Below are 14606 nucleotides of genomic sequence, written 5' to 3' on the forward strand. Positions count from 1 at the left end.
TTATACTGTTTCTATTACACTCCAGGCTTTTGTCACAACATGACATCAAAACCGTGTTTTCCAAGGTCACCAATGACTTCCCCGTTGATAGATTTGATGGCGAATTTTCCTTTCTTTTCTGACCCATCAGTAGGATTCTGTCCTTTATTACTCTGTGCCTCTCTTTTCATCTTCTCCACTTTCTCCAGTTGCTCCCAGGACTCTAGAGTCATCCTCCTGCCTCACTAGCTCCTCCTCGACTACTTGTCCAGACCCACTTTCTCCCTTTGTATAGCCCTAAAGTTAGAGTAAGCCTCAGGTTTAATTCTCCATGCCTCTGCCCTCCTCTCTTCTCTCCTTCTCCTGTATAACCTCATCTGCTTCCATACACCGCTTGTTTCTCTAAGCCAGAGTCTCACCAGGACCCAGAATGAGTAAAGTCTTTCTTCCTTTTGGGCTTGTGAGTGTGCGCATGCGCACCCTGGACGAGTGACTGCACGTAGAGGTCAGAGGTCAATGTTCCTCAGGCGCTGCCTCGCTTGCTCTTTGGCACAGGGGTCTTCACTAGCCAGACATGCACCTGATTATGCCAAGATAGCTGAGGAGAATTCAGAAGAAACCCACTGTCTCTGAGTCAGAAGCTCTGGTAGCCAGCGTGTGGCCACTGTGCCAGGCTTCTTATGTGGGTGCTCAGGATCAAACACTGGTCCTCAGCTTGCAGAGCAAGCACATTACTGACAGATCTGTTGTCCCAGTCCCCTTTTGACATATCTTTCCCCAATTCTCAGCATTTTTTTTTCTTTACTTGATACCTAGTGTATTCATGTTCTAGGGGAAGAGCTAGGATCGAAACATCACCTAGCAGGTTTAGTACAGCACATGATGGAAATAATAATTTAAATTTAGCTGAATTACCTCTCTCAGGAAGCAGTATCTATGCTCACCCTAAAGGCAAAGTTGTCCTTCCCTTCCAGGGAGCTGTCAAATCCGGGAAGATAATGTTCAAGTCTCATCGGCTCAGGAGTGAGAAGGGGACTAGATGTGGACTTGGGAGACAGGAAGGCTTTTTCTAGAATTGCTGGGGTTTGCTGATTGCTGACTTGGCTTTCCCGTGGGATGTACCTGAGTTTCCTGTTTCGATTTTGTGATGCTCGAGTGCCAGAGAGTAGCTGGAGCGTGTGAAAAGCTGAGGATGAGAAAGAGTGGGAGAAAGAATGGGGCTTTGAGAAAACACTGCAAGGTGAGCCTATATCTTCCAAAGATAAAACAACAATCTAACTCATTAAAAAAATGGAAAAATGAAACTAAGCTGGTTGTGGTAACACTCTCCTGGGCACCTCGGAGCACTTGGAAGTGTAGGTAGGAGAGACAGACTGCAATGTCATTCTCTTCTACATACTGAGTTTGAAGCCAGCCTGGGCTTCGAGACTACCTAAAACAATTTAAAAAGATAAAATGATTGAGACCGCCTTAAAAGTTACTTTTAGTTACTGAAACTTTTTTTTTTTTTTTTTAAGAAATGTTTTTTTTAAATCGTGGGCGGGGCAAACATGTCAAGCACATGGGGGGGGTGGGTGCAGAGGACAGCTCTCTGTGAGCTCAGGAGCATCTGTCTGTCTGTCTGTCTGTGTACTTGTGCATGTGATCTCTCTTTCTGTGTGCATGTGCACAGGCACCTCTCTATGTGTGCACATGTGCATCCACTTTTGTTTCTGTGTGTATTTGCTTGTGTGTGTGTGTGTGTACTCCTGTAAGTAAGCCTACCAAACTATAATATATATAACCTGTCCAGAAACTTTTATCTTCTACTGTACAAGTCCTTTCTGACCTTCCAGGTACCTCTGATTCCTTCCACTCATCTGTTATCAGCTGGGAGCTGGTGACCTTCTGGAGTCAGCCTCTGTTAGAGGCAGATGCATTGTTCCGGTGGCTGCAGCTGGGGAGTCCCTTCAGGCTCAAAAGTAGAAATCTCTGGTAGATTTTTTTTGGCTTCGAGACAAGCAAGTGGATGCAGAGGATCTCTTGCAGGGAGAGGTGGTGTTACCTGCTGCGTGGTGGCCATAGTTCTCCACCACAAGTCTCCCAGGCATCCATAGTTCTCCACAAGTCTTCCGGTGTGTGTCACTTATTTTCACGTAGCCTATAACAAATGTTAAGCCATCAGACTCTCAGAATAAAGAGCGAATATGTAGAATGAGAATGTAAGTTTTTATGGAAGTGTGCAGTCTTTTGGGGGGAGGTGGAACTCTGAATGCACTTTCAGTATCAAGCCTCGCTGAGAGGCAAGCTCTTCAAGCTGGAAGAGGAGCATCCGGAAATATGAGTTTGTCATGGAAACGCTGACAGGGCTTCATCGGAGGGGCTGCTCACAGGTGCAGCCCGGAACGGCGACGCAGCCTCTCATAGCTTATTTCCATCCCAGCCTGCTGACTGGGTTCTCTTTCCTGTAGCCGGGCCCTGGGACAGTCTGAAGGTTTTCTGGGATATCTGGGTAGTTCTTACCAGGAAGGTGAGAGAGTTCAGATTCCTGGAGCTGGAAATGATCTTGGTATCAGTTTCACATCTGATAAAAGGGTTTATAGGGAGGGTGGAGGGGAGAGGGGTGTAGAAAAGAAGGCACAGTCCAGTCGTATACAGGCACCAGTTTCACATCTTCATCCCTGTAGTTTGCAGCCCATCGAGGAGCCTGACTTCTCTGGGTTATAGAAAAGCAAACACGCTGAGCCCCACCCCCACCTCAGCCCCAACTAGGAAGCAGGACCACATTTTTGTGTGGGTTGGGCAGACCACTGGTAGAGAATTCAGGAGTGTGCCAGCCCTTCTGGCTGAGACTAAAGTTGGGAAATGCAGACTTTACCCTAGCTAGCAGGGAGAAAGCTGGAAAGACAGTACTCCTTGATCCTGTCAAGATAGGTGTGACTCTTGTTATCAGCTGGCTTTTGCTTTAAAGTGGGTTTTGTAAGATATTCTTTGTTCTTCCCAACTGGGCCCCCTGGGAGCCCTAGCCCTAGACTAAGAAAGGCACTACTAGCAGCTTTAGGAAGTCAATGGGCTGGGCCTGAGTGACTCTGTGTGGGGTTGGGTAAAGGAAAAGGTTGACCCTGGAAAGCTTCCAACTGGTAAGGAAACTGTGCTCTCTCTAGCACCCAGTCTAAACCGGTAAAGGAGACATGGAGTCCAAGGATGCTGAAAGAAAAAGACCTAGTCCATACATCCCTAAACTGGCAGTCTAAATGAAAACCAAAGCCGGGCAGTGGTGGTGCTTGCCTTTAATCCCATCACTTGGGAGGCAGAGGCAGGCGGATTTCTGAGTTCGAGGCCAGCCTGGTCTACAGAGTGAGTTCCAGGACAGCCAGAGCTACACAGAGAAACCCTGTCTCAAAAAAACAAAACAAAGAAAGAAAGAAAGAAAGACCAAACCCCAAAAGCATTTTCCTACCCACACCACAAAACCCTGATCTACCATCTCTTGAGCTGAAGCCATCCATGTTCCTTGGACTGCGACAAGAGATGACGTAAAAGCAAGATCCATTTACTGATATTCTTGTCCTGTACCTCCGAGGCTCCAGCCACAGCCCTCAGCAGCTCTTCGTATTCCCTCCCTGCACTCCCTGACCTGGGGGTTCCGGCCGGGGTGGGGGCGGGCTTGTGTGTGCCCTAGCCTGGTTCCAGCGGCCCAGCTAAGGGGCTGCTCATACTGGGGCTGATTTTCAGCCCCATCTGTTCCCTACAACACAGATCCCACCTTTCTTGCCTCACCCGGAGTCTCCGGAGCCTGGGAGACATTCCAGAGTGCTCCGGCTCAGTATCAATTTGTTGCTCAGTGCACTAGGCGATCAGAACCGACTTCGCTCCTTTTTCCCTCAGAGGTGTTGATAGTAACAGCAGCAATGAGCTGCCAAGTTGGCAGAAGAACAGAGCGGCTGTGCACTGCGGATTAAGGGGGGCGGGGAGCAGTAAGCCCACAGAGGGCTGAGCCAGGATGACAGTCTGTTTATCCTGAAATTAAAAAGGTCCCTCCAGGCTGAGCGACCTGCATCCTACCTGGGGATGGGGGTGGGATGAGGATGCTGTGGTTCGAAGGGAGAGGCCCCAAGGGAGGCCTGAGGCTGATGATGCAGATGTAGCACCTGGGAGGCTCCCAGTCCTGGCTGTTGCTATAGTCGGGTGGGAGGGACCTGCTGGCTGGGCCCAGAGGGCAACCCAGGCCTAGGAGGCAAGGTGGAGATCACCTTTGTCCTTTGTTCCAGTTCTGCAGTAGGGCTGTGGCTTCCAAGTTGGAATGGCTATAGGAAGCAAGGGCTGCTAGCCATTGTGAGTCTGCTTCTTCCTAAAGATAGGGACAACAAAGGACACGGGGAACCTCAGTGGGATCATTCATCTTCCTGGAGCCTCCACAATTAATGATTCCTACTTCAGAGGTGTGTGTGTGTGTGTGTGTGTGTGACTCAGAGTAGCCAAAGCTTATTGTAAGGCAGACAACATACTTACTATAAGGCAGACATATGAAGAGCTTTATGGATGTCCACTCACTTTATCTGCGGACTCTACCAAGTGGGTGCTGCTATTAGCTTTCCCATTTTCATAATGAAGTAGCCGAGACACAGGGTCCTTAAGAAACGTATTCAAGATCACAGAGCTGATGAATAACAAAGTCAAAGACTTGAGCCCAGTTGTGTGGTGTGTAGGCTGATGCTCCCAGCCTCTGCACACACTGGCTTCATAGTATAACCTAGCTCTGGGCACAGTGTTTGCTTGGCATAAAACATTTAATAAGTGCTGGCTACCACCATGATGCAATTGGATATTTCCAACAGGACCCAGGGATTTGGTGAGGTCCTAGCTCCCCACCCTATCTTTGGTCTCCACTCCGTGTTTGTCTTAGAAGTTAGAGGAGTTCCTTCTTTGGCAAGCCGTTGGCCTTGCTTGATTCTCTCTGTTCCTCCATCCCCCTCCTCCTTGAAGCAGAAGAGAAGAATTCTCAGCTTCCTTTAGTTACCCTCAGCTTGCAAAGAAAACATAGCCTGCTGTGTCTGCTGCCAGTTCCTCTCTGCTGACAGCCACAACCCATGTGTTGGGTGCCAGCCTGTGTTGCTGGTAGAACCAGGAGCCTGGGGCTGGACCTCAGGGCCCTGCTAAAGAGATAGAGCCTGGCATTGTGAGTGCGATCCTCTGCCTTAGAGTACCCAGAACCTTTAGCTGTAAGAGCCAAGGCCGAATGCTCTCTGTCTCTGTCTCTCTTTTTGTGTCTCTCTGATTCTGTCTTCTGTCTCTTTCTTTCTCTGTGTGTCTCTCTGTGTCTTTCTGTGTGTCTCTGTGTCTCTCTCTGTGTTTCTCTCTCTCTGTGTTTCTCTCTCTCTGTGTTTCTCTCTCTCTGTGTTTCTCTCTCTGTGTTTCTCTCTCTCTGTGTTTCTCTCTCTCTCTCTGTGTGTTTCTCTCTCTCTCTCTCTCTCTCTCTCTCTGTGTTTTGCTAAGGATCTAACCTAAAGCCTGTGGCATGTTAGGTAGGTGCCTTCCTACTAAACTCCATTTCCAGCCTTTGGTTCTTTTTGTTGTTGTTTTGTTTTGTTTTGTTTTTTTGAGACAGGGTTTCTCTGTGTAGCCCTAGCTATCCTGGAACTCACTTTGTCGACCAGGCTGGCTTCGAACTCCTTAGTTCTTTAAGACTCTTGAGTTTACTTCATAATCCTATTTGTTTTTTGATACCTGGTCCTTCTGCATCTGCCTCCTGAGTGCTGGGACTATAGACCTGGGCCACTAGGCCTAGCTATTATAGATTGTATGTTCAGAAATGCATTGTTTAGTACCAGAGATGGTGATGTAGACCTATAGCCTCAGCACTTCGGAGGCTGAGGCTGGGATGATCAGGAATGCAAGGCCAGCCTGGGCTACAGTGGAGCAGGTATCAAGGCAGCTTTGTAAATTAGTGGTGAGCTATCCAGGTCCACTAAACTGTGGCCCTCTTGTCTCTTGCAAGGGACCAGACAGATAATTCTATGACACTTCCTGGGGTGCTAAAGCTCCTTTCTTTCTGTCAGGTCAAACCAGAGGCAGATACCTGGGTGCCAACTGCTTCTCAGGCTGAGCACCAGTCTGGGGCAATTAAACATGGATCCACAGCCTTGAGGGGTGAGGGGTGGGGAGGGCATGTGTGTGGGAAGCACAGTACAGATGTCTCACAACAACTCTTGTTCACATGTGTACTGAGGAGGTCTGACGTGGGGCTACAGAGGCGTCGTCCCGATTGCCTACTTCACATGAGAGGATAGATGACTTTGGAGGCTGCACAGGAGTGGCACAAGTAAGTAAAGCCTTGTCATCCGTCATTCCAAACACCACAGGTCCTGATCAGAGAGCAGGAGAGAGTATCTACTAGTCAGAAATGTGAAGGAATTCACTAGAACCAAGAGGAAAAAGAGGGCTGGCACAAGTCCTTCTACATGCTAACTCTCCCAGCAACACTGAACAGCCTTTAGTTCTGAGGGTGCCCCTCCCTGTGGTCAGAGAGGCAGAGGGGAAACTGAGACACCAAAGCAGGTGAAAGCTCTGAGGAGTTTCAAGGCAAACTCAGAAGGCTGTTGTCTATCTGCTCACAGGCATGGCCACCATTTTGGTCTGGGGTGTTTGTTGATGGTTTGCTCTTGTAGTATTCAGGGGTCTCCCAGGCCTTACCTGGCAGCAGAGAGACAAGCCCAGAGAGGCAAGAGGGCAGCTAAGGTCAGCACGATGCTCAGTAGCAGATGCTGGTTCAGACTTCTGGAGTCTGACGCCAAGCAGTTTATTTTAGGCGTACTTAAGCACAGCACAATTTGGTGAAAACCATGTTGGTGATAAAGAACTCAATCCCTCTTGCACAACAAAGCGTCCGTGTATCTCCTTGAGGAACAAAGTAAACTAAACACAGATCAGACGCGACTCCAAGAAACTCTTGGTCTAGTTCATAAAGATAAATTCTATAGATAGACTGAGGATAAGGATCTGGGGGGAGAATCGGTGCTGGAAAAAAGTCTCTGGTCACACGGCAAAAAGGTCACTAGGCTAGCAAGCACATCTGTCGCAGCTTTCTGTGGGACGCTGACAGGAGAGAGTGGCCTCTCCAGGCTGAGGTGGTGGAGAAGGCACATTTCTCAGCTTCTGAGCACTTGATGAAGGCCTATCGAGGGCAGCACAGAGGCAGGGGCATTGCCTGAGATGACCCCGAGAGTTCACTCCCTTCGGAGTCTTCTGAAGAAAGTCAGATTGGACAGCAGAAGTGGGTCGAGGCTCCATTCTCCTGAGGAAGCTCTGTGCTGGAGGCCAGATGTGTTACATTGCCTGTTCACTTATTCATGAGGCTATCGATTATAATGCAGCTTTTCCACGGGCTCCTGAGGTAGCATGAGTTGGGAGAAGAAAGAAAGCCAGCTTCATTGGCTCTGGAGATATCAGGAGCTTGGGCAGGCCATCTGCCTTAAGTGCCTCCATCCTTCCCCCACCCCCACCCCCACCCCCACTTCTTTCCTACCCCTTCTGAAGCACCCATGACCTGGGGGTTGTGAGCTGTGAATAGCCCTTTGAATTCATTTCTTTACTTGCTGTTGTAACTAAAAGACTCTGACAAAAGCAACTGGGTGGGGAAAGGGTTTATTTTTGGCTCACAGTTCAAGAGGGTCCAGCGCCGGGCGTGGTGGCGCACGCCTTTAATCCCAGCACTCGGGAGGCAGAGGCAGGGGGATTTCTGAGTTCGAGGCCAGCCTGGTCTACAGAGTGAGTTCCAGGACAGCCAGGGCTATACAGAGAAACCCTGTCTCAAAACAAAACAAAACAAAACAAAACAAAACAAAACAAAACAAAACAAAAAAAAAAGAGGGTCCAGCACCACCATGGTGGGGAATCAAGGCTTGAAGCAGGGAGTTCACATTGCAGCAACAGTCAGGAAGCAGACAGAGGAGCGCTGCTGCTCAGCCCCCTTATCATCGACACAGTCCAGAATTCCAGCTAGGGAATGGTGCCACTCACAGTGGACAGGTTTTCCTGCCTCCATTATGTCAGACAAGATGATCACTACAGGAATAAAAAGATAGGGGCACCAGGCGATTCAAAACCCTCTTCCATGGGCACACACAGGGACACACAGACATACATGCAGGCAGAACAATAATTCACATAAAATAAACCTAAAAAAAAAAAGATAATCCCCTATAGGCAGGCCTGCTAATAGGCAAATCTCTCCAGCTTCTGTCAAGCCCACATTACTCACCATACCCCTTTCTCAGGCCTGGCTATTCTGGAGTTCCTTCTGGTGTTTAGAGCCTTCCCAACACTCCAAATCCTAAGAGCCCAAGCATGAGCCGGGCGTGGTGGCACACGCCTTTAATCCCAGCACTCGGGAGGCAGAGGCAGGCGGATTTCTGAGTTTGAGGCCAGCCTGGTCTACAAAGTGAGTGCCAGGACAGCCAGGGCTACACAGAGAAACCCTGTCTCGAAAAACCAAAAAAAAAAAAAAAAAAAAAAAAAAGCCCAGGCATTGGTGGAGTCTAGACATCACAATCCTGAGCTCTAAAGGTCCTCTGAGTTCTTACCAATAAACCACTTTCTTTTGCTGGAGAGGAACAGAGGCCAAGAGGAAGCCACACAAAGTAAGCCATGCAGCTGGACAACAGTGGAGGCCTCCTGACTCCCACTCTTCCTAGTGACAACCCTTCTCAGTGTGCCTCTCCTTACTTACAAGCTCTTCCTCAGCTCAGGGCTGGGAGGCCCTGACCCTTGCTCTCCTTTCTCCTCAGTTTCATTTGTGTTTGGAGAAGTCTTTGCCCTCAGTGGGCCCAACTTCCAAATGGAACCAAAAGAGTTAGGGACATTGGCCGGGCGTGGTGGCACACACCTTTGATCCCAGCACTCTGGAGGCAAAGGCAGGAGGATTTCTGAGTTCAAGGCCAGCCTGGTCCACAAAGTGAGTTCCAGGACAGCCAGGGCTACACAGAGGAACCCTGTCTCAAAAAAAACCAAAAAAAAAAAAAGAGTTAGGGACATTGATTGTGAGCCTATTCAGCCTCTCCTGGCCTTTCACTTCCATCTCTTTTCTTTCTTTCTTTCTTTCTTTCTTTCTTTCTTTCTTTCTTTCTTTCTTTCTTTCTTTCTTTCTTTCTTTTTCTTTTTTTTTTTTTTTTTTTGGATTTTCGAGACAGGGTTTCTCTGTATAGCTCTGGCTGTCCTGGAACTCACTCTGTAGACCAGGCTGGCCTCGAACTCAGAAATCCGTCTGCCTCTGCCTCCCGAGTGCTGGGATTAAAGGCGTGCGCCACCATGCCCGGCCTTCCACCTCTTTTCTATAGGCCTGGTATTCTCCACCCCAGCTTTGGTTTTTCAAGACAGGGTTTCTCTGTGTAGCCTTGGCTGTCCAGGCTGGCCTCAAACCCACAGACATCTGTCTGCCTCTGCTTCCCAAGTTGTGGGATTAAACACCTGACTTTTTTTTTTTTTTAAAGACAGAATCTCTCTACATAGCCCTGGCTGCTCTGGAATTTACCATGTAGACCAGAATAGTCTCAAACTCACAAAAATCTGCCTGCCTCTGCCTCCTGAGTGCTGGGACTAAAGGCATGCACTACCATTCCTCTGCTAGGTTTTTGTTGTTGTTGTGTTTTTTTGTTTATTTGTTTTTAAGATTTATTTTTTGTATGTATATGAGTATACTGTAGCTGTCTTCAGACAACACCAGAAGAGGGCATCAGATCTCATTACAGATGGTTGTGAGCCACCATGTAGTTGCTGGGAATTGAACTCAGGACCTCTGGAAGAGCAGTCAGTGCTTTAACCACTGAGCCATCTCTCCAGCCCGCCTCTGCTGGTCTTTAAGCTAGATCTAGTCTGGCTTCTTGGAGATGTTTGTTCCCCAGGTCCTGTGAAAGCAAATGGTTCTTCTTGTTCCCAGGGCTCAAACTATGGGGACAGGCAGGTGTGCTGGTCAGGTTCTTTTTTTTTTTTTTTTTTTTTGGTTTTTCGAGACAGGGTTTTTCTGTATAGCCTTGGCTGTCCTGGAACTCACTTTGTAGACCAGGCTGGCCTCGAACTCAGAAATCCGCCTGCCTCTGCCTCCCAAGTGCTGGGATTAAAGGCGTGCGCCACCACGCCCGGCGCTGGTCAGGTTCTTAATGTTTTGTTTTGTCAAATTTATGCAAGCTAAAGTTATCTGGGAAGAGGGGAACCTCATTTCAGAAAGTGCTGTCATTAGATTGGCCTGTAGGCAAGTCTATGGGGGCATTTTGTTGACTCATGATTGATGTGAAGGATCCAGCCCATTGGGGTGCTGCTGCCCTGGTGCAGTGCACTTGGTCCTGGCTTGTATTAAAAGCAGGCTGAGTCAGCGGTGAGGAGCAGCCAGTGAGCAGCCTCCTCTGCTTTGGCTCCTGCTTCCAGGTTCCTGCCCTGCTTGAGTTCCTGCTCTGACTTCTCTCAATGATGGTCTGTGATCTGAACATATAAACCCAATAAGCCCTTTGCTCCCATGCTGGTTTTGGTCCTTTTTATTACAGCAGTAGTCAGGGAGCCAGGACAGCAGGAATGAGCCTTTTCAGATGAGCCAAGTCTAGAACACAGGCCAACGATGAGGCAAGTCCCAGGAGCTGGCTCCCCACTTTGGAGACCCTGTCATGTGTCTTCACTGATTGTGGCTCTAAATTTAGGGGCTGTTGACTGGGGCTAGGTGCACACATTGTCTGGTGAAGACTCTGTGCCCTTGTAACTTTCTTCATGTTTATTGTAGCCTTCAGTGTTGAAGCGCGTACTGGCCTTCTCTTTCTGCTGTCTCGCAGGCTGTGCAGCGGTCAAAAGGAATTGCATACAAACTCTTCATTTTCTCTTTTGTCACTATGTACCGCGCCCGTGCTTCCTGCTGCACAGGCAAAACCATGCTCCCTGCTGCCTTCCTACTACAGTAGCTGTTTATTGGGCATCTACTCTGCATTGTTGTTTTGTGAGACAGGGTTTCTCTGTGTAGCCCTGGCTGTCCTGGAACTCACTCTGTAGACCATGTTGGTCTCAGACTGACAGAGATCCACCTGCCTCTCCCTGCAGTGGGATTGAAGGTATATACCACCACTGCCCAGTCATCTACTCTGCATTTTAACCCCTCAATACCCTCAAAAGTATTCCTTTTTCCACCTCATATGTTACAAAGTCAGGATTTGGTTTCCAGGGCCTAGACTCTCAGCCGTGCCACTAAACTGTCTCTCAAGAAATAGCTGCCTTGGCCAACATCTCCCTAGGGTTTGATCTGCACTTTGCCTGTCTATCACACAACATTTCCTGTTGTCTTTAGGGTTCATTGAATGTGTTTTGAGTGAAGGAATATGTGCATGACTGAATGGCTCTGAGTCATAGCAAGGTCTAAGGCTCGTCCAAAGCCCTTCCACACTCTATCCCCCATGGTGTAATAGGGAGTTAGAACTCTCTTCCTGAAGGGTTCTGGCCTTCCATTGCCTTTGAGAGGCATCCTGGGAAAGGAAGTGTTCCCGGGTGAGGGAAGCGAGGAGCACAGAGCTGTGTGTGATTAGCAGAGTCTCCTCTGCCGGATGCTTCAAGCAGCTGCTGGGGATGTGACTGCGGCCTTCCAGGCTGAGAAAGGCTGGCATTACTGATTGCTTTGTGTGATTTGACAGGGCTGTGATAGCAAGGCTGATAAAACCTGAGTCATTCAGAGCCTGGACTAGGAGCAAGGGCCTCCAAGGTACATTCCACCCATGTTGGGTCAGAGGTAAAAGGCATGCTTAGAACGTTTGGGGACTCTGGTTCCATCTACACCAAACCCCCACTTCTATCTGGGCAGGTGGGAATCTTTTGTTGTCTTTTTTGCTGTTGAAGACTGAGACAAGGTCTTCCTGGATGGCCTGGAACTCACAGAGATCCATCTGCTTCTGCCTCCTGAGTGCCCAGATTAAAGGTATTTGCTACCATGCCCTGGAACAGAAGGGTCAGTCTCCTGGGTCAGGTCTGGGTTTTTTGGTTCTGCCTCTGTGTAAATCCATGTGTGTTGTAGATTGTGCTGTATAAGCCCACACCTATTTCTCCCAGCCTCCTTCCTACAACTGTATGTATATCTCCTGCTGATTAAAGCAGTCATTTAAAAATGTTTGCAGCTGTAGGCATGTCTACTATAATTCTTGCATTTTCAAACCCAATGAGATGGTTCACCTCGATTAGATTAAGAGATACATAAAAAAAATTAACAAAGCATGCTTTTGGTGTGTCCATGAGGGTATTTCTGGAGACCATTAAATGGCAAAGACTTTTGCCTAGTGAACAATTTAGTCCATTGATGGATTCAAATTTCCAATATACTGATAGGTGGTGGGAACTGTGCAGGCGAAGGGGCTGGTTAAAGAGAGTCAGTTACTGAAGGTATGTCTTCCATCTCTGATGTGTATGCTGTAGTCTTGCCCACTTCCCATTACGCCACGCTACCTCTCTGTTGCCTAAGGTCAACAGCCTCCCACTCCACAACCTTCTTCCATGGCCAAGGTATTTGTTCTGCTTTGCCCCAGGAATGGAACTAAACCCTGGGCTCAAACCTCTGAAACCATGAGCCAAATTAAACATTTCATTTATTTCTCTCAGGTATTTGTCACAGTGAGAGAATGTCAAACAAACCCACCTACCTACATTGTCTCTTTCCATCCTTATGACAATCTCTTCGAGGCCAGCCTGCTCAACAAAGTCAGGTCCAGGACAGCCAGAGCTGTACAGAAAAACAGTACCTGCCTTTGAGTCATCTGCTCCAGTAAAGAACCCTGCTCCTGTGAGTAACCCCAGTAAACTCATTGGTCTAAGCCAGATTTGGGTGGAATCATTTCTTTCTCCCTTCCTTCCCTCCCTCCCTCCCTCCCTTCCTTCTTTCCTTCCTTTTCTTTCTTCCTTCCTCGTTCCTTTAAAAAAAAAAATTCAAGAGAGAGTTTTTTCTGTGTAGACCTGACTGTCCTGGGACTTACTCTCTAGACCAGGGTGGCTTCGAACTCACAGAGATCCTCCTGCTCCTGTCTTCCAAGCGATGGGACCAAAGGCAATCATTTTTTTTTAGTCTGTCACCAGTGTCTTATCTGGGGTGGACAGAAAATTGGTCACATCTCCCTAGGCAAAGTGACACAACACTAGGCCAGAGAAATAATGGAAGCTCCCAGAAGAAATGCCTGCAGGCCACCTTGAAAGGAGATGTACTGAAGTCAAGACTGATGAATGTCAGACAGAACATGAAGCAGGCCAAGACGGGGGGAAAGTGTTCCAGATACAAGGAACAGCATATGTGAAGGCTTCGAGTCCAGAGGTGCATGGGGTAGTGAAAGACTTGAGGAACACACACAGAGCTGGAGTGTAGCACATGTGGGACACCAGGAGATACGAGGTGAGGGGTTAGATGCGTCATCACTTTCTCTTGCTGTGATAAAATACCACGACCAAAACTAACTCATGGAAATTTATTTTGGCTTTGGGTCCAAGAGGTTAGAGTCCATCATGGTGGAAAGACTTAGCAATAAGTTTAGGCAGGCGTGGTGGCTGGAGGAGGAAGTCGAGAGATCACATTTTTATCCACACAGGGAGCAAAGAGGGTGACCTGAAAGAGGGGCTAGGCTATAAACTCTCAAGACTCCAGTGGCATACTTCCTTCAGCAAGGCACCTCCTGAAGGCCCCATTACCTCCCTAAACAGTGCCATCGACTGAGAACCAAGTGCTTAGATATGTAAATGTATGAGGGATGTTTTTGTTGTTGAAAATACTTATTTTTATTTGTTTTAATTATGTGTTGGGTTGGTGTGTGGTCTGCATGTGGGTATGTGCTTGTGAGTACAGGTTCCAACAGAGGTCAGAGGTGTCTGATCCTCTCTTGCTGGAGTTACAGATGGTTGTGAGCCAACCTGATACAGGTGTTGGGAGCCAACTTCGCACCCTCTGGAAGAGCAGCAAATGCTTGTAATTGTTGAAGACATTTTTATTCAAACCACCGTAGGAGGTGAGATTGTCTTATAGAGGGCTTGAGAAAGCCCAGGCAGAATAAGCTTTAACCTGAAAACACAAGAAACCCTTCTTTAACCTAAGAAACCCTAAAAGGGGTTTCTTCACTATTGCTGTTCTGTTGAGATAGAATCTTAACGAGGAGCCAGTCAAGCTTTGACCTCACCATTCTCCTGCCTTTGACTTGGTATGGGATTGCACACATGTACCAAGCTTGGAAAGTTTTATTTTGTTGAGATTTATTCACTCTTATTTCATGTGTATGGGCATTTTGCCTGCATGTGTGCCTGTGTACCAGAAGAGGGCAGTGAATTGCTAGGAATTGGAGTTAGAGGTGTTTGTTTAGCCACCTCGTAGGTGCTGGGAATCTTACCCAGGTTCTTTGAAAGAGCAGCCAATGCTCTTTGCCAGTGAGCCATCCCTCTAGCCCTAAACCTGGAAAGTTTTAAAGGACATGCATATCACGTTCATCTTTGTGTTTTAGAAAAGTCCTTTTTGAGCTGGGCAGTGGTGGCACATGCATTTAATCCCAGCACTCAGGAGGCAAAGACAGGGAATCTCTGTGAGTTTGAAGATTAGTTTACAAACAAATTCTAGGACAGCCAAAACTACACAAAAAAATCTCCTCTTTCTCCCTCTCTCC

The 14606-nt window shown here is 47.9% G+C and overlaps 1 long non-coding RNA gene across 1 annotated transcript; it reads right to left on the reverse strand.

Moving 5' to 3' along the window:
• Positions 1 to 948: 948 nt before the first annotated feature.
• On the reverse strand, positions 949 to 3896 carry LOC147001426 (uncharacterized). The gene is made up of 3 exons (XR_015044854.1): positions 3725 to 3896; positions 1808 to 2542; positions 949 to 1165 (listed from the first exon to the last, which is right to left on the reverse strand). It is a non-coding gene; the product is annotated as an uncharacterized LOC147001426 (long non-coding RNA).
• Positions 3897 to 14606: the final 10710 nt, after the last annotated feature.

The sequence above is a fragment of the Mus caroli genome, unplaced genomic scaffold (assembly GCF_978045245.1).
Source record: "Mus caroli unplaced genomic scaffold, Mus_caroli_1 scaffold_13, whole genome shotgun sequence".
Classification (NCBI taxonomy): domain Eukaryota; kingdom Metazoa; phylum Chordata; class Mammalia; order Rodentia; family Muridae; genus Mus; species Mus caroli.